Genomic DNA, 19,703 nt, shown 5'->3' with positions numbered 1-19,703 from the left:
TCATTATGAAACTCAAGCATCCACATAATGGAACGAGGACTTGAGATATAGAAGGGGTGCTGCCTTGGGGGCAGGGATGTATCTTTTACTGTCTTGGTAAAACAAAAATCACCAGATTTAGCTAAATTATAAGCCTCTAATAATATACTTTCCACATGATCAGTAGAGATTTGTTAGAGTTTGATGGTCAAATACTCTGAAGATTCCAGCTTCATTAAACATGCTTCTACCTAGAGGTACAGGGATGAAGGGGATATCCCTCAGCATGTCCCCTTCATTCTCCAAATAATCCTGGTTAGCTGTCTGGTTGCAGCCTGGGTTTTTGTGAAGGTTAAGGAAAAGTAGCTGTTGAGTAGCTCTGCCTTCTTCACATCGTCTTTTAAGCGTTTCCCCTGGCTACTTAGTAGTGGATCCACAGCTTCCTTGATCTTTCATTTCTGGCCAACATGTTTACAGAACCTCTTGCTGTCCCTAACTTGCCTCGCCAGGTGAAGTTCCCTTTTTACCCATTACTTCCTGATTTTGTCTCTGCAAATTCTTACTGTTTCCTGGTATGCTTCCTTGGTGACCTGCCCATCTTTCAATTGCCCGTAATACTTTCCTTTGACATTTGAGGCATCCTAGAAGCAACTTGTGCAGCCGCATTGGTCTCTTACCATTGTTGTGCTTCCATTGTGTTGAGACAGTTTGTTGTTGGGCTTCTAATACTGTGCCCTTCAGAAACTTCCAGTATTCCTGGGTGCCTTTATCCTTCAGCTCGTCTTCCTGTGACACCTTGCCTACTACCTCCTGAAATCAGTTGAAATGTGCTTTTTTGAAATCCAGTGTCTCAGTGCTGACTTCATGCTTTCTCGGTGTCAAGATCATAAATTCATAGAATCATAGAAAATTAGAGTTGGAAGGGATCTCAGGAGACCACCTAGTCCAACCCCCTGCTCAAAGCAGGACCATCCCCAACTAGATTATGCTAGCCAAGGCTTTGCCTAGCCTGGTCTTAAAATCTTCCAGGGATGGAGATACCACAACCCCTCTGGATATCATGTCATGATCACGTCCTTCCAAGTTTCCCATCACGATGGGCGACTGGTGCCTTCTGAGTCTGGGTGGGCACCCGCAGAAGCTGGCGGCGGGAACAGGGCTGGTGAGCACCTATAGACACTGCCAGTGGAGTTGGCAGTGAGGATGGAGCTGATGTGCCCCCCATAGCCCCCTACTAGTCACCTATGCTCATCACCTTCATATCCTCCATCAGTTCTCCCCTATTAGTCAGTACAAGATCCAGAACAGATGGCACCTAGTTGTACCTTCAACTTTCTTGAACAGGAAGTTGTCCACACAAGTTAGGAACTTGCTTGACATTCATGTTTGGTTGAATGATTCTTGCAGCAGATGTCCAGAAAACTGAAGTCTCCCATCAATCATAGTGATTGGATGCTAAAGGCATTTTGATAAGGGGAGAATGTGACCTGCCTACTTGGTTTGCAGGCTTTACTGTGGGAGAGGACCAGGACATGGGAGGATGGAGGTGTGTTGTGTGGGTGAGCCATGTAAATTATATGTAAAGAAGGGGCTTAGAAAGAAGTGAGGAAAGAGGAAAAGGAAGGAAAGGAGAAAGTCAGTTAACAAGAAAACTGCTTTGTTTTGAAAGATTCTCTGGATAGCCAAAGAAAGGTTATCTTGACACCCATGCAAGTGTAGCTTGATTAGCTGAGGGGAGATAATTTCTTACTCAGATGGTTTAAAGTAGTGGAAAACAACTTTTTTGGCAGGCATGCCACAAATTAAACCTCTTGCCCTCCTGAGTGCCATTCCTACTCCCTTCCTCCGCTGTTACGCTTTCTGCTCCTTGCCCAATCTGCTTTCTGCTGTATCTCCACTGTACTGCCTGCTCCCTCCCCAATCCGCCACATCACACACACAGGCTGCTTGTGCCACTTATTTTGCAATAGCTTCCTTGTGTGGGGAAACCTGGAGGGGCTGAATGGTCTTGGCTGTGATACTTCCTCTTTCTCAGTGTCTCAGTTTTTGAGTTTATAGAAATGAAATGGGGATGATGTGTTTTTGTAAAATGCTTTGAGATCTGTGCATGGAGGGTGCTATCTAATAGCCAGAAACATAACTAGGGTAGGGCACTGGGGCAGCCACCCCAGGTGCCGACTTCGGGGAGGAAAAGGGGGAAGGGAAGAGGCAAAAAAATAAGGCTGCCACTCCAGTGACACAGTTGCACAGGCAACATAGGTGGCAGTCAGAAGTTGGTGCTGCCCCTGGCATCTAGCCACATCATTATGCCTCTGCTAAAAGCTAGGTATCTTTTTATACAAGTCAAAAGCTGTTCCCACTGTATACAAGCACAGTAACCATAAGGACTAAGACTCTGTATGTAAAGTGGCCCGTATGTTTGACAGCAAACATTTTAAAAAAATCCTGGCCATCAAAACCATTTCCTTTGATTAAACAAGTGCTAAGAGGAATTGGACTGAATTAAAACATTTTGACTTTCTCTTGATAAATTGATATAACCATCATTATACCCCTAGATAAGCACTTTATGCCAGAGACAAAAAATGCAAAGATTTTCTGTGTACCTGGGAGTCTCTTTTGGTTCTCTCTTTTAAGCCCCCTGAACTGAAACAGTTGAAGGAGCAATTGAAGCCTAAGTCAGTCTTTCAAAAGCACAAGGAAAACAGATTTTTAAAAAAATCCTACAGTATAGTTTGTAATGATCAGGCCTGGGCAAAGAGGTAACATCATGTGCTTTTTATTGTTTTAGTCTGTTGTACTTAGAGTAAAGACAAACATATGCAGAATAACCAAATCTCTCCCAGAGTCTTAGGCATTTCTAGTGTGTCATTCACTAAGTACCAGCCCACTGGAATAATGTCAATTTAATTTTATTAGCTGTCTACTTTGTTCTGAATGCTACATAATAGCATCTTTAGAAAGATCCTGTACTTGCTCATTTTCTTTCTGTAGGCTCCTTCATTTTATATTTCTAGAAAATTATACAATGAACTAATGTGGAAAAGCCCCCTGGAATTATTCTTTTCCATGTAATAAAAGCAGAAATGACAATGGATGAAAAGGTTTTGCTAATGAGTGCTTTGTGTAAGGGGGTACTGACATTTGTGTGAGTTTATATAAAATAACACAGCTTAAAACACAGAAAAAGACTGCCTGGAAGTTTAGATAACTATTAGGTGCACTATTGATGAGGAACTGGAGCAAGACTGAGTTTAATTATTGGAAATCTTGTGTTATGTTCATAGATCTCCTTTTGACAGAAAGTATGTGTCCTTGACTTGCAATTGATAGATGGATGGTCACTGCAGCAAAATCACCTTGTCTGGTTCCAACTGTGATTGACAACATGGGCTTGCCACTGATGAGTTAAAAGGAAACAGTTCCAAGAATCTGTGTCATTCCTTTTCTAAACAGGAGTCAAACTAAGGGGTTATGATGAAATGGCTTTTCCAAAACAAAAACAAAAAATGCATGAAAAATAAAAACATGCTGTGACCTACATCCTATGCTAACCTTACCTAGTAAAAATTACTAATGGACTACAAAACCACTCACGTAATTTATAATAAAGATAACAAGCAAGGGTACCAATATAAATGCTCATATAACAATATCTAACGCTATTCATCAATCTTTCGCAAAGTTTAAAGTTTCTTCATGCTAAGGGTGGCCAAAATTTGGAACGAGCTTCCAAGGGAGGTGGTGCTCTTCCTTACCTTGGGTGTCTTTAAGAGATGGCTGGATAGGCATCTGGCTGGGATCATCTGACCCCAGCACTCGTTCCTGTCTATGCAGGGGGTTGGACTTGATGATCTGTTGAGGTCCCTTCCAACCCTAGCATCTATGAATCAATATGATCCACTGAATGAGACAAATCTTTTAAGTCAATGTCAAAACTACCACTGAATTCCACGCGAGAACTCCATTAGGATCTTAAAGCAGTTGTTCAGTTATTCTTTTTCTAAGGAGAATAAATGCATATACTCAGTTTTGGTGCAGTAATAATTGCTATATCTTGTTTGGAAAACCCTACTTATTTATCTACATTAGAACCAAATGGAATGTTGTGTATGAAGAGTTTTATCTGCTGAAACGTGTAGGTTGGGATTGACCTAAAATCTTTGTGAACTCAGGTCAATTCAGTGAACAGGTTTGGCCAAAAATGGGGAAAATTTTAGAAAAAAGTGCAAGCATTTTATTTAATTTTTAAAAAATTAAAGTTTCAAAGATCATTTCAAAGATCATTTCAAAATTTGCTTAAGTTTAGGGATACTAAATAAGGATGAAGCCCCCCCCCCCAATTTAAAGGAATTTTTTTGTTTTGGTGAAACAATATGTTTCTATTAAACCCAAAAGACACTTTAAATTTTTTGAATGAATGTCAGTATTTTTTGTTCAGCCAGAAAACAGAAAAATCACTTCTTCACACAGCTCTAATATCTCTCCTCACTGCAGTTCAAATACCTTGTTAAATAACACAAGAAGAAATTGATGCTCTATTAAATTATGAATCCCAACAATTTGTGTCCTGGAGTGCCTGAGAATTAACTTATTTTAGAACATGTTGTGAGGAGTGATTCTCAGTGCCCACTGAAGTCAGTGAGAGCAATCCTACTGTCTTTAATAGAAACTAGTTCAAACTCCCAGGTCAGGTTTAGACTACAAAGTTTTTCCTGTGTAGCTATAACAGTAGAGGTTCTGTAGTGCAGACAATCCCTAAATACAACTGCAGTGTGTGCAAATAAAGGTAAATCAATGTATTTCTCCTCCCATCCAGAAATATTTATTTTTAAAGGACTCTGTGTCTTCCTCCATAATAGCACTAGTGATGTTATAATGTGCTGCTATGGGAGAGTAAAGTAATGTCAAAGATATGAGCAGCACTAAGGTCACCTGCTTCTGAGAACCCAGAGGAGTACATGAAATGACACCTCTCTCTCTACTTATTCATTCCAGGAATTTGTCTCTGAGTTTTAATCTCTGATTTCAGAACTATATGAATCCACTGTACACATTCACATCCCTTTTTTACATTATAAAACTCCAAGGGAATGATTGCACAGAAGCATTTTTATCCTCACCGTCTCTAAACTTAGCCTCAAGTCAGGAACTTGTAGAATAAACCGATCGTCTCAGCTACCACATCTCACCTTCTGGTTTCTTTTTATCAGAAAGAACAACCAGCAACTAACATTCTAGAAGTATTTACTTCCTGTTAAAGAGTAGGAGGGAAGCTCCACTGGTGACCTCCATTCTATAAAATGATTTTTCCCCTTCTTGTAAAATAATCTCATAACATTCCCTGTGGCTTTAACAGTAATAACCAATTACTCACTGATGGCAGCAATTGCTACGACTAGAAAGGGCAGGGATGACAAACTGCAAGCTACCCTGCTGAGCATCACCCCAGAGGAAAATGACAGCTCAGCAGAGTTCTACCAGCTCTCAAACTGACAGTAAAAATCAGGAGCTAAGGAGCAGCACACTAAGTATAGTCCAGTAAAAAGGCATTAGCTTGGGACTTGAGAGAACTGGGGTCCTGTGAATGGCTCTGATTTCCTGAGATATTTTAGATAAGGCTTTATTTTTTCTCCCACTCTGGGCATGTCTACACATGTACATTTGCTGTGCAGTAACCGAAGTTACTGCACAGGACAGGTGTGCCATACTGCACAGTAAATATGGTGATGTATGCCAATTTGAACATAAATTTGATACCTGCATCATGCAGGTAGCAGATTTATGCCCAATTAGTTACTGCGCAGTAACACATATGTAGATGCCATGTGTGTGGATTGATTTGGGACTAAAATTGGCACATGCAACATTAATGCACCTTAACACATATACGTGTTGACACTGGCCTATTCCCACTTACTGCACAGTAATTTACTGTGCAGTAAATTTAAGCCAATGTAAATGCACATGTAGACATGTCCTCTTAGTCCCTTTAGCCTGTGAGCACTCTTTTGGGCAGGTGGATCTCTAAGGGTGCAAACAGATGCTGTCTTTGTGACAGGATGTGTCCTGCACAGCAAATTCAATAGATGGGCAAAAACAGATGTCATCTGAGGCCATTGTCCTGCAAGATTCCTGAGTCTTCCAGGGCCCAATCCTGTAGGACAACATCCTTAGGTATCTGGCCCTGATGTGGGATGCGCATACACAAGAGCAGGGCAAGGAACCCCCGGGCTTCCCTGCTCCATGTTTGCAAACACATGCCCCAGGTATTCCCCTGTAAGGAATTTTTATGGTGGCATAAAGGCATGTCTGTTTGCAGCCTCACTGTGTATACAATGCCTAATACAATGAGGCCCCAATCTTGTAAGCACTACTGCAGTTCTATTAATAATAATGTATCCATCTGCCTAATCAATACCCTCCTCTCCACTTTAAGGCTTAATCAGCTGTAATATACTCTGCTGAGAGTGGCTGTTGCTACACAGAATACCTCCCCCTCAGCTATATGGGAGTTTAAAATTGCTAAATACAGGCCTTTTCAAATGAGGTGGCCTGAGGAGGCAGTAGTAGGTGTGTAGGGGCTTTCTGTTACTTTGAACAGGAGGAGTCCTTCTTAACAGCCTGTCATGCACAGAACACCCAAGACATTTGATCTCTGTGCTAAACAAAGGTTCACCTTTTAGTAATGGGCTGAGACATTCTCCAAAACAGACAAAAATCAAAGCAAAATACATGGAATAACTACAGCTGGTGTTGTCTGGAGTTACTCTAGAGCAGACAGGTGCTCGAATACAAGAAGTCTGCTAGCAACCATCTCACAATCCTGTTCCTGACTTTTGGCTCTTCTATACCCCACTTCCTATATCTACTCATTATTAGAGCAAAGCATGGAAGGATATTAGGGGGCAAGATGATTCCTCAAAATACAGTATGGCTTTCTTGGTGCAGGCCACAAGTCAGTAAGCAGATGGAAAGAGGCAGCTCATATGGCTTGGGCTGCCTTGAGGACAATCCTTCTAGGCAACCCTAAAGCTCAACATCCATTCATTACATTTATGCTAGTCAGTTACATCAATGCTGGTTGCAAAATACACAGGGCCATGAATGATACATGGCCCTGGCAGCTGGGGGGGCATGGCTGTGCTGGCAGCGGCAGGAGCACAGTGGCGGTAAGTGCACAGCTCCTGCAGATGCTGCCAGCACTGTGGGGGTGGCGAGTGCCGACCAAGGGTCAGCAACCACCCGCAGGCACTGCCAGCAGCATTGGTAGCGGCCAAGAGCAATCGTGGGCCGCCTGCAGGCACTACTGACAGTGTCAGTGGCACCTTTTTGTAGGAGGTGCACCACCAAGCTCAGGGGGTGCATGTTCACCTCCTATGCATCGCCCTTGCACAGGGCAGAATGCAGCTTGTCCACAAAATAAATGAAATACCGATCTGCCAGTGGCACAGCATCACTCTGTGGCTGCCTCTACATGTTACATCTATACCATTATTAGTATGTTAATCACGGCATAAATGCTATGTGTGCATCCAGTTGAAGATGGCAAACCAGCCACAAATGTTCCGCATATAATGTGGAACATGTCTATGGTTGGTTTGTAGGGTGCCTTAAATTGAACATGTGGCAGACCTGGGACTGGGACCAGAACCAACAATCAGCTGACTGCCAGGACCAGCCCTGGCCCTGGATCTGTAGGTCCCCAGTTTTCAACTTGCCAGTGCAAGGGGAGCTAGGGATCCTGATATAGAAAGGGTACACATGGGATCTGATTCCCATGCACATGTGGCATGGCAGGAAGGGTGATTCTTGGAACTGGGGATCAGATACCATGGCACCTTTAAATGAACATGTGCCAGAGGCCTGAGGAACACCACCATGTTACAGTGTTGTGCAGAAGCTTGAGATCCACAGCTGATGTCCAGGTGACCCAAGAAGCTATGCTTGTTTACAATAGCTAAGAATCTGGCCTGTAATTTGAAAAAAAAATGGATCCATTTCTCCCCTCTGAACCTACACATCTTACTCTTAATACCAAGCCTGGTCCTCCATATAAAGTATGTGTTTTTGGCCTGGTTATGCATTTTACTCCCCACACATCTTTATTTGGAAGTACGAAGGGAGAATCGACAAGCTAGTGGAGCATCTGTTAAACTGCTGTGCACCCAGCATGACTTGCTCTGACAGACAAGCTGGGAGCCTTTACTTTCTTTGCTGCACTCAAGCATTTCCTTATTAATTCACACATCCATGCTATCCTGTGAAAGCTGTGTTTTCAGCAGCTTGTTATAAGGGACAGAATGGAAAGAAACCCCCAGAGGATGTGGAAACAGCTCAGTAATAGACTCTGGCAGATTCCGACTGGAAGGCAGGTTTTACTTTGAATGCTCTGCATTTCCTTCATCTGTGAGACATTTAGGAGGAAAAAAAATAAAACAATTGCATTGTTTTAACCTCTGCTTCCTGGAGAATTTCATCCTTGCAGCAGGCACCAAGAGGCACAAGGATATTTAACGGGCAGCCACGCTGAGAGCAATGCTTGGCAAATCCTCCTAGGTGTGTGTGCCATCTATAGAGTAAGGTCAGTTCTTTGCCTAAGGACTCTGCTGGCTAATACAGTCATGAAACCCATGATTTAGAAATGTGCAATTTATTGGAGGAATTGTATTGTCCCCATGCCAGTTGCTGAGAGTTGCTGTCAATATCCCTTGATTTTATTGTAATGCTTCTGATAAAATACCTGAGTGTAACCCAGTTTGGTTATTGAAACTGTGCAATCCTAAATTCTTGCCTTCTGTCTCATAATTGCTCTACAGTCTCTCCTGTATCATTTCCTATCAACCTTGCAGACTTACAACAAAGGCACATGGGACAATGACTGCTGGTAGAATTGCTATGTTTTTGGTATATGCCTAATGTATTGGGCCCTCATTCCCATCTGGAACTTCTAGGCCCTACTGGAATACAAATGATAAGAATAACAGCATACAGCTCCATAAGGTAGATGGATGATGCAGGTTGACGAAATAAAAGTCAGTCGGAATTGTCACCCAAAACTGAAATGAAACCTTTTCTGCGGCTCATTATTTATTGTTGGTATTGTAATGACACCCAAGGGCCCAATAAATGATCAGAACCCCTTTGTGGAGAGCCCCCAAACACACATATATAATAGAAGAGACAGCTGCTAACTCCAGAGAGGTTCAAACTTGTTCAAGTCACTTTGATTAGCTGTAGTTTCCCCTGCTCACTTATTTCCATTGCTCAACCTTGTGCTTCCTAGTTTTGTACTGCCTGTAAGTACAGAAATACGGCAAGCAAAGTTCTTTGGGTAGATGTGTTATCTTTTTTTAGATGAACTAAATAGTTGGAAAAAAGTTTTTTGCAAGATTTCAGGCACAAACACCCTTGTACAGGCACTGGGGGCTCTTGTACACATAAAGAAATTGCCCCTTTTAGTGGCTTAATTGCCCTTTTTAATTAATTGCATAACAGTGTACAGTTCAGCAGCATATTACGATTAAATTGCATAACAGTGTACATGTTCGGTAACACATTTCAATTTAAAGGACATTTCTACATAGCAAACTAAAACACATCCCATGTATTTTAGTTTGCTACCTACATTACAGCGATATTCTTTACATGTACACAGGCCCTATCTGGAGAAGGCAGTAGGGACGGTGCACGGGATACTGCAAGGCTGGGCATGCTTGGGGAAGCTCGGGCTTGGCAGGCTTCCAGTGCCCCATGCACCATCCTCGCTGCCTTCTCCGGCTACCAGCACACCCAGCCATCTTCCCGCTGCCTTCCCAGGGCAGCCAGCCTGTTCCCGGGCAGTCCCAGGAAGCAGGAGGGCAGCAGGGATGGTGCATGGGGTGCTGAAAGCCTGCCAAACCCAAGCTTTCCTGAGCACGCCCAGGTTTCCAGCATCCCATGCACTGTTGGTTCTGGCAGATGCTGACTGTGAGCTGGGGGGCACTGCCGCTGTGGAGAGAAGGGGCTGCATGGCCTGGAGGCAGCTTGTGCAGGCAGGCTCTGCTGAGGGGAAAAAAAAAAGCAGCAAGGGGCCTGATCTTTTTTTTTCCCCTCCCAAAGCCTGCTTGCATTTCCTGTAGCTGGGAGGCAAGCTGCAGCTGGGTCGCACATCCCCTGAGCTGTGGGGGCCCCTGGTGGTGGTACCCCCTGGGCAGCACCCACCTGCTGGCACCCCACCCAGGTGGTCCCAGGGCTCACAGCCACTGTGGAGGGAAGCACCAGCCCCCACCCTGGCCATTGAAGAGGCAGGCAGGCTGCAGGCTCCAGGAAAAAAAAAAGGATCAAGCCCTTCACCGCTTTTTTTTTTCCTTCAGTGGAATCTGTTTGCTCCATGGCAAGGGGTAGAGGGTGTGAGCTAACAGGGCCATCACTTCCCTCACGGTAACAGAAGTCCCTAAATTGAAATGGTGGTGGTGACACAATTAAAAACCCTCCATTTCAGTTTAGGGGGAACTAAACCCCTGGCACATGTACAAGTGGCCTGGGAGACTGCTGCTGTTATGAGTAGGAATCTAGTAGTATACTCTGTCTCCTGTGAAAACCTACTCATATATGATTTATAGATTTCTATGCAGACCCAGTGGGTTTTGCTATTGAGGCAAATGGGATTGAGATTAAATATCTGTAATGTGAGGCCAGGTTCAGCTCAGCAGTAAACACCTAATCTTTCTGGTGGGGGAGACCAGATTTGTGGTTGAAAGCTCAGGACTTGGAGCCAGGGGATCTAAATTCTACTCCCAACTCTGCAACTGGTTTCCTGTCCAACCTCTGCCATGTCACGTCCTGTGACATGACAGGGGATATAAAAACTTTGAGGCCTATAATCCATCAAAAGATGGAGCTAGGAAGCCACTTCCTTATCAAGACTCAAGTCTGTGAGGACTGAATATTTTCAACTTCTACTGAAGCTACTGGGAGTCAAAGGAATCCACCTGTCTACAATACCAAGCCTATTATGGTATTGCTAGTTGAACCCGGCTTTGCTGTGGAAGATTAATTTGATTTCTTTATTTTTTTATAACCTTTTGTCATAATCATCATCATCTTCACTTTATGGGTTATGCATCATTGCCTGTTACAACTTCAAAAGCTTTCAGACCATTGTTTCCATCTGCTTTCTTCTCTTGTAGACTGTAATTGAAATTTTTGACATGGGTGAGCTACCATGATCTGGCCTCTGGATTAGCCTCTAGAATAAGAAATTCAGTTTATAGAAATGTTTGCCCTACTACCATCTGAGATACAGGGTACTGAGGTGAAGAAGCTATTTTTCTGATTTGGGATGGCATGTCCTAGATTGCCACTGAACACCTTCTCTGTGTGTATATGATTTGTGATGAGTTTTTAAAGCCTGTTGTGCTTCCTGGATAAACAGCAGCGATAGCGTGGTTCGGAGCCAGGGCAGAGCTGTGATCTGGCCTGCACGCCCCAGCCCTGGCCCCAGAGCAGTTCCCAGCCCCTGCCACATGCACTGCCAGTGCTACTGGGGCTGGTCTCCATGGAAACCCCAGCCCTGTCATGGCACTGCCCTGCTGGGATCTCCCTAAAAACTGGCCCCAGAGATGCAGGTAGGGGCTGCTGGGAAACAGAGTCCAGTCACTGGCCAGATCTGCCATTTTGCCCACCCCTGAATTAGGGCCTTAATGCTGGTTTAGTAATTTGAAATATAAAAGGAAACAAGATATGCCTATTTCAGGGATTCAGAAAAGCATGGAAATCTTGCTTGGGCAGAGTGGAAGTCTTCTGCAAACTATTCTGGACCTTACCTTTCGCTGCGGTAGACTCCTGGGGCCATAAACAGCCCACACGGGGCAGTTGTAAGAGTGGGTATACTGGTCACAGCAAACGCTGGCTCAGAGGATGTGACAGAAGTAGAGTTAAATGGGGATAAATGGAGGTAGGAGTGGCTGGCCATCGAGCCAGCTCTTGGGAGGTGACTGCACATAACAGCAGCCCCCAACTGTTCCAATTTATGCTGAAGGCTACACTCTCTCTCAGAGCAGCCCAGCATCCCAAGGGCACACAGGAGAATCGAAGTCACCGTTCCCCTTCTCCACTACTTGGGCTGTGACTTTTGCACTGCACCTGCTGGAGGCAAGAGGCAGAATGTCTGCCTCGTTTTTATTATTTGTGTGTGTCTGGCTGAGATCTGAGCTTTTTGCAAAGTAGAAAAGGGGTCAAAGCACCAGGATTTCAACCTCCCTGTCTCTCTCCTGTTCCCACCTCTGCTTTAGTTTAGAGCAGCTGAGCAGGCTCTTTTCTTCTTGGGAAGGCAAAGGCAAAACAGCTGTGTATGCACTGGGTCAGAGCATGTGCATTCAGTTAGGGAAATCAGGGGCTGGCAAAGCTAAGCTTATGCAAAGTGTAACCTGTTTGTTTTCCACCTAAGCTTGATGCCCTGAGGTGCAATACTAATCTTTTTAAAGAGGTATCCTCAAGCAAGTTAGCCAAGAATAGAAGGGGGATGCAACAGAAACCCAGAGAACAGGATGAAATAGAAGACTGTAGACAAAAAACAATTCTGCAGATGAAACCCATTTAGAAAAAGGCAGCAAAAAAGAGTCAAATGGAAGATACAAGGCAGAGAAAGACATGCAAACAAATCCTGTGACCCCAAGCAACCCCTTGGAGAAAGTTATACACAAGAGAAAAAAAAAAGCTCTACAGAGGAGAAAAAACCCTAGTCTTATCCCATGAAAGGTATGCCCATCTGTAATGTGAGACACAGCCAGTGCTTGTTGATTCAAGTGCTGGGGGCCCATACAAATTATAGGCAATGTGTACCTAGCTGCTGCAGAAACATCTTCATGTAGGGCTCCAAGAGACCCAGAACACAGTAGATTGCCAGTATCCATAGCAACCAGCTCCAACATGAAAGGGATCTCTCATGCATAGGACCGTGATAGCCGATGGCACTGGTGAAGCTGGCAGAGAGGTAGTGCAAGCATGGAAAGTGAGCAGCCAATGGGAATGGAGTCCCAAATCTCATGGCAGATAACAACGCACCATGAGAGTATCCTGCCCTGCATAAAACGTGTCTCTCATAGTTTTCCCTTAAAGCATACCATGGAAATCCTTCAATGGACAACAAGATAGTCAAACCCTGATTCAACCAAACATCCATGGATGCCATTAGCAGAAGTGAGTTCCAAAGATGGGATCTTTCAAAAGAAAATAAAGTACTGTGCAATGGCCAACTCCCAACCTTGGGGTACAGATAGCACATGGATCTCTCTGGATTGGCAGTGTGATAGCAGATCATGGAAGAGCAATTGCTTAAACAACTGGATCCCAGAGCTTAGTTTGAAGGATTATCCCTCACACCTTGAATCACACCCAGAACTGAACAGGTATCCAGCAAAAAACAAAGGGCACAATTATGTGCTCCAAATAGCTCAACCCACTGTGGGAGCCAACAGAAGCACAAGGGTTCCTGTTTGCAAGGTACTGCAGCGCATATTCCCTATAGATTCCTTCATTTGTGCATGCAGAATATTGACTGCACATCTCTGAATCTCCTAGATGTTCCTGGTGAACTTATGTGCATCTGTTCCAGACTGAGCCAAATCCCTGTTGTTATTACTAACTGATAATAGCAGCACCAAGAGGACCCTAGAGAAGCTCAGAACTCCTTGCACTAGATACTGTACAAACAGATGCGGGCACTACTCCAAAGAGTTTAGGGTTCATGTAGACAAAGGACAGACTGGAGGGGAGGCAGATTCAGAGACTTGCTTGAAGTGACATTAGTTGGTCAGTGGCAGGGCTAGGAAAGGAGTCCAGGTTTTCTGGTCCCTACCCTACTGCCCACTTCCTCTGACCCCAAACCCTGTTAATTTTCTTCTATGCAGGGAAGATTCCCACTGACATTAATTCAAAATTTGTTCCAGTAAAGATTGCAGAATTGGCCCCAGTTGGTTGCAAGTACAGATGATACAAGCACAAGAGCATACAGAAATCCTACAACCATATTTGTTTTCCAGAGAAGATATTAAATTGAAGCTTGGTGTCCACTGTGGACATTGCAGGTTCAGGAGCACTTCCTGAAGCAATGTGAGGACTTAATCAAATTCTGCTCCCACATAATCTTGCCTTCCACCAATTCAGAGTGGGGTCAGGGACATTTGAGGCATGCATAATTGTGTTTAAAAGCTACCCTGGAGAAATACTTTCAGTTAAAAAGCAGAAGGTTAAAAATATGGGCTAGAAAGAATTTCCCTGGCTAGGAAAGAAGATTTCTCACTGTGCCTTCTCTACATTCCCTCTCCAACCAGCCCCAAGACAAGAGACCAAAGGGAAGAGTGTGGATTTTGTTTAAGCATTCAGCATTGCTTCTTTTCTCCTAACCTATTCTATCACTGCATAAGTCATTCAAATCAGTCAGCACTTTAAAAGAAGCTTTAGGAAACTTGACATAGTGAACTATCCTCCAGTTCACTGAAATGCTACTGTGCAGGGGGAGGAAATATAGAGTACATCAATAAAGTCCTTTATTTAGGAAAACACAGTCTGACAAGGAGGTGAGAGGTGAAGGGGAAGCTATCAAAAACTTAGAGGAAATTAGGGACTTAAAGGGCCTGAAGAGAAATGCTTGGTTCTGGGAAAGGAAATTGTCTCTTTTTATGGTTGCTTACTGCTTATTGGGAATTTGGTAAGGAGGGCAGCTGTTCAAATCAGATTTAGAAGACATGGAGCATACATCCTGGAAGCAGAGAATGCCTAATCAAAATGGTAATGTGTTTCCAGGGTCCGACTCCTCACTATACCTTTTGCAATCACTTTTGCCTATATAAAGAGGCTGTAAAATCTTGCCAAATCATTGCTCACACTGAGAGTGTTTTACACCCCCTTTGCATTGGAGTAAAGATCTGTATAAGGTACACAGCAGTGGAGAATCAAGCTCCTAAACCTCTGAATGCTGGAAGCTGCAATGGGAAAGCAGCAGGGAGAGGGACATTTTTACATGCCCTGTCACCCTCCTTCTCGGCATCCGCCACTGTGTGGGACAGGATGCCAGGCTTGATGGATCTATGGTCTGACCCAGTAAATGGCAGCTGGAATATTCTTATGCTTACAGTATCTTCTGGGATCCCCAATTCTGCAGTGCAGGGGTGTCAAAGATATGGCCTGCAGGTTCAGATCTAGCCCATAGAACGGTATCACCCAGCCTGTGAGGCTCCCTGTGGGCCTGGATATTTGGCAGCAGGATGTAATTACCTGTCTCCTTGGCCCCACTAATTAAGCTGGGCAAAAAGCAGTACTAACATTGCTGTACTGCTTCCAGTATCCAAACTAGCTCATTCAGAGGTAGCTCAGAGGTATCTGCTCACAGCACTGCGTTGTGCTGCATAGGCATATTTATAGTTGCAGACATTAGGGTGGTTACTGCCTGAGCTCCTGGGACAATGAATGAGGAATTTAGGCAGCAACCAGAAAAACACTAAGTTATCTTTCACCCTCCCCAAAAAGCAGAAGGAACAAGGAAATGCGTGTTTTCCATCATGAGCATGAACAGCCTCCAGTATTCCTTGGTACCCAAAATACATACCCTTCCTTTTCCTGGGTGCCAAAACCCTGCATGGTTGCACACCCAGATATCCCCACCTTTGTTTTTTCTGCCAACATTTTAGCAATTCCCGATTCTATAAATAAAGATCTGAGAACTATTGGAGATTTAGGGGTATTGTAAAATCCAATGACTTCATTATCAAAATAAATGGTACAAAACCCTTCTATTGCTTAGACACCTCTACTGCAGCAAGGATCACATTGTGTCCCATCCTACACAGCTTGAACACATGAAGGGGCATCAGACACACCCACAAGCTTTTTTGCAGCCTCCCTGGGTTCTGGCCCAAGATTCTGAGTGCTATGGGATGCATTGTGTGACCCTAACACCTGCATCTGTAAGCAGGTTTTGTCTGGTGTTCATCAATGTGATGGGCAGTGCAGCTGGGCAAGAGTAGGAAGGAAAGCTATCTGCTAAGGATCAAGGTCAGCAAGGGGTAACTAGCTTTGGAGCAGAGGAGGAGCAGGAAAAGAATTGTGTCTTTTTTGTGATGACTTCTTCCTTCACTGCTCCCAGGTTGGTGCATTACATGCCACATTTCACATAGTGGGGCTGCACATGCCCCATATCACTGCTCAGTTGTGTAATGTGAGTGACCTGATCCAGGCTTTCCTAAACTCTCAAAAGATAACCCTGTACAGCAGTGGTCAGCAACGTTTTTGGGCAGAGTGTCAAAAACACCTGCAACTTCAACTTGTAAGATGTTGGCATGCTGCGGGTGTATGGTGGGAGAGCTGCGAGGGGCCTGACCCTTTTTGTGGCAGTGCAGCCCAGACCCCTTGTCTTCTGTCCATGCTAAGGTGTGCACGCCAAAGAAAATGTCTTCGTGTGCCACATTCAGGCACCCATGCCAGAGGTTACCTACCCCTGCTGTACAGCTTTAATAGTCTGCTTTCTTAAATGACCTCCAAAGCAGAGTATCACAGTCAGCGTACAATAGAAGTCAAATGCCTGCCTGGAAACCATGGAGTGATGCCCTCTGAATAGTTTCCAGGCAGGTGGCCAGAATCTTTGAACAGATCTTCACATCAAGGCTTACAGCCAAGTTCTGCTCTCCACCACTATTTCTTCCAAAGTCACTGGGAGCTACATGCCTGTGCCAATGCCAGAATCTGGCCTTTTGTAACAATATGGTCCTAGAGCATGCAAGCTTTCATCTGGTGTAAAAGAATTTAGCTCCAATCTGAGAGCAATCTTTTCAAGGAAGATGGGGGTGAAAATCCTGATTTAGATTCAACTCATCAAAATTCCTAACTGTAAGCAAACAGTAGGACAGTGGAACAAAAAGTTAGGGGAAACTCTGAAATATTCTCTACTGGATCCTTTACCAGATAGTTCCTGAACCATCCCAGGTGGATGCCTAGGAATCCTGCATCTGTGCAGGGGCTTGGTAAATTACTGAGGTACCTTCCAGCCCTATGATTCCTCAATGGCAGACAGGACAAGAAAGTCAAATTACTAGTTAGAATGTCAGAAGCATCTCCCATAAGGCCATCTATCAATAATGACTCACAAACAAGAGCTTTGCAATAAATCAAAGTGCAATCTATCTCCAGGTTGTAAGGGCCAAATTCTGCCCCCTCTGCCTTTGACCAAAGCAAATCTAGAGTAACTCTGTAACAGATTTTCACCAAGGGAAGTGAAACACATATGTTCTGTCTTGAAAGCAGTGGAATCATTCTAGATTGGCATACGTGTACATGAAGGAAGAATCCGGTCTAAATAGAGACATAGGCTAGAAGGATCCTCTCCTTTTTCTAGATAACACCAGAAATTACTACAGATTAAGAGGTTTCCCCTTTTTCACTGTCTAATTTTGGGGGTCCAAAAACTGCCTTGCTCATTATTGAAGTTGTACATACAAGGAACTTCAGGGCCACATTTGATTCGTGGCTGGAAGTGAAACAGAAAGACTGTTTCACCCCTAGGAATTCTAAAATCAGTAGGTAGAAATTAAGAGTTAAATAGCCCAAACCCTGTAAATTTGATACTCCATGTGTTCAGTACCTTTAGGCAGGCCAAGAGCTAACTTTCTTACTCTGAAATCATTTCAAAACGTGATCTGTGAAAGAGAAACTTTTACTGAAACCTTTTTTTAAAGCCAGACTTCTGTGTAAGCTTCTGAGTGCAATGGCTGTGCTCCAAATCTTTCCTACCATATTGGACCCTGTTGACTCTGGTTCCAAATCCTGTCTTGTCCTTTCCTATTTGGTCTTTACCTGACATGCCATTCAGTGTGCTCAGGAAATCCATCACTATTCTAAGGAACTGAGGACACTGGAAGCTGGTAACTTCTATCCTTAGAACAGCTTCAGCACAGTGGCAGGCAGTGCAAAGCTTTCCTCTCCTCTGCACCAGTGCTCTTTCATCCTTCTTCTGGAGGGCAAATTTATATATATTATGTATGTATATGAGAGAACAGTTTAGACTTCCCCTTTTTATCCCTAGGCTTTCTGCTGAGCCTGCTATTAAAAGTGCCGAATGTGAAGGCACTTTTAAGACACGTTACCTTTCCACCAGTAAATACAGAAAGACATGCAATGCTTTTCACGCAGGCCTTTGAACAATCATCAAACAGTACCTCACTGTCACTGGTGAACTATGCAGGCTGTGTTCAGATCACTCAACTAGAGGTGAAAGGCTGAGTATCCAGTTATCAGTCCCATGAACCGTCCCACTATTTTTAAAAGCAAACTCCCAAACATAAAGCAACGTGTATTTTTGCAGTGCCAAGGACTTTTATTTTTATACAATCCCCCCTGCACGCACACATGCACACTCACACACACTCACATTCAATCTCTGTGGGTTATTACTGTAAGAATCCAAAGGAACGTTGCCCTCCATAGCATGAGATGCTGGAATGTAACATGAAATCATCAGGTTTAAAAAAAACCCCTGTGGTCCCCATAACTGCTGCTGATTCTGTCCTTTTGCCCAACAACAACAAAAACCCAGCTCACGAGATAAAATGTACCCCAAATGAATTAACAGCAGACCACTTACTTTATTCTATAACCTCAACTTCATCTAAGTGTAAAGGGTCCATTCACTCAGCTCCACTACCATCAGCAGCCAATTTAGCTGAGCATCTGGCCTGTGGCAGAAGTAGGTGCTGACTAAATCTGCACATCTACTTCACGTAAGGTCAGAAGAGCTGTAGTGCAACCGCTGCAAAGCCAGATGGCCTGACAGCACATGGCAGCATCTGCAGTGAGTTTGTTTATGCTGAGAACCGGTCCAACTCACACATTTGACAGCCCACAGTAAAAGGGCACCGGGGTGGGGAGGGGAGTCCTGCACACAGGTGGCCAGCCAGATATGTCCCTGCCTGGGTATCTGATGGGGCGCTGGGACCCACTGAATCTCAGGCAGACAAAGAGAATGTATTTCTTCTATTATGGGAAAAGACCCATCATCTTGGAAGGAGCCCCTGCAGCTCTGCACTCCCTCCCAGAGCAGAGACAGGGCCCTATGGCAGCGTCGGGAAGCTTTGCGCCGCACGGACCATTTAAGGGCAGACAGTTCATTAGCCCACCCAAAGTGGCAGGGCAAGGGGGTTGGGAACCTGGCTAGCAGCAATGCCCAGCTGGATGATCTGGAGAAATGCCTACAGACTTCAGAGCTGCTTGGGCATTTATGGAGATGCTGTGGCGCCTCTTGCTTCGGGGAGCGCCTGGGCTGGGCACAAGGTGCCCAAACTTCCCAGGGCAGCCCACTCTGCAGGCTCCCCAACCCCAGGCTCTTCACCCGCCCTGACAGCAGGGCCAGGGAGGGCGCAAGGGAGCGCTGGGCACAGCTCTGAAGACACGACAGGGACGCGGGGGCCCGACCGCAGCCGAGCTGCCTCCTGCCCCTGGAGCTCCGGGGAGGGGGGCACAGTCAAAGCCTCCGGGCTCCTCACACAAGCCCCGGGACGGAGCTCTTTGCGGCTCGGCAGGGGCAGCGGGAGGCTGCGGAGCCGGCGGCGGCACAAGCGACACCACCCGCACCTCGTGCCTCCCCGGCAGCAGCGCGCCGCCGCCGCCCCTTATATAGCGCTCTAAAAATAGCTCGCCTTACACTGCCTTGTAAGGCAGCGGGGAGATCCGGCCCCCGCCAATCCCCGCGGCGC

Source organism: Crocodylus porosus, unplaced genomic scaffold (assembly GCF_001723895.1).
Source record: "Crocodylus porosus isolate Cpor-Errol unplaced genomic scaffold, CroPor_comp1, whole genome shotgun sequence".
In the NCBI taxonomy this organism is placed as follows: Eukaryota; Metazoa; Chordata; order Crocodylia; family Crocodylidae; genus Crocodylus; species Crocodylus porosus.
The sequence above is the reverse complement of the archived record's forward strand: the minus strand, read 5'-3'. Positions refer to the sequence as shown.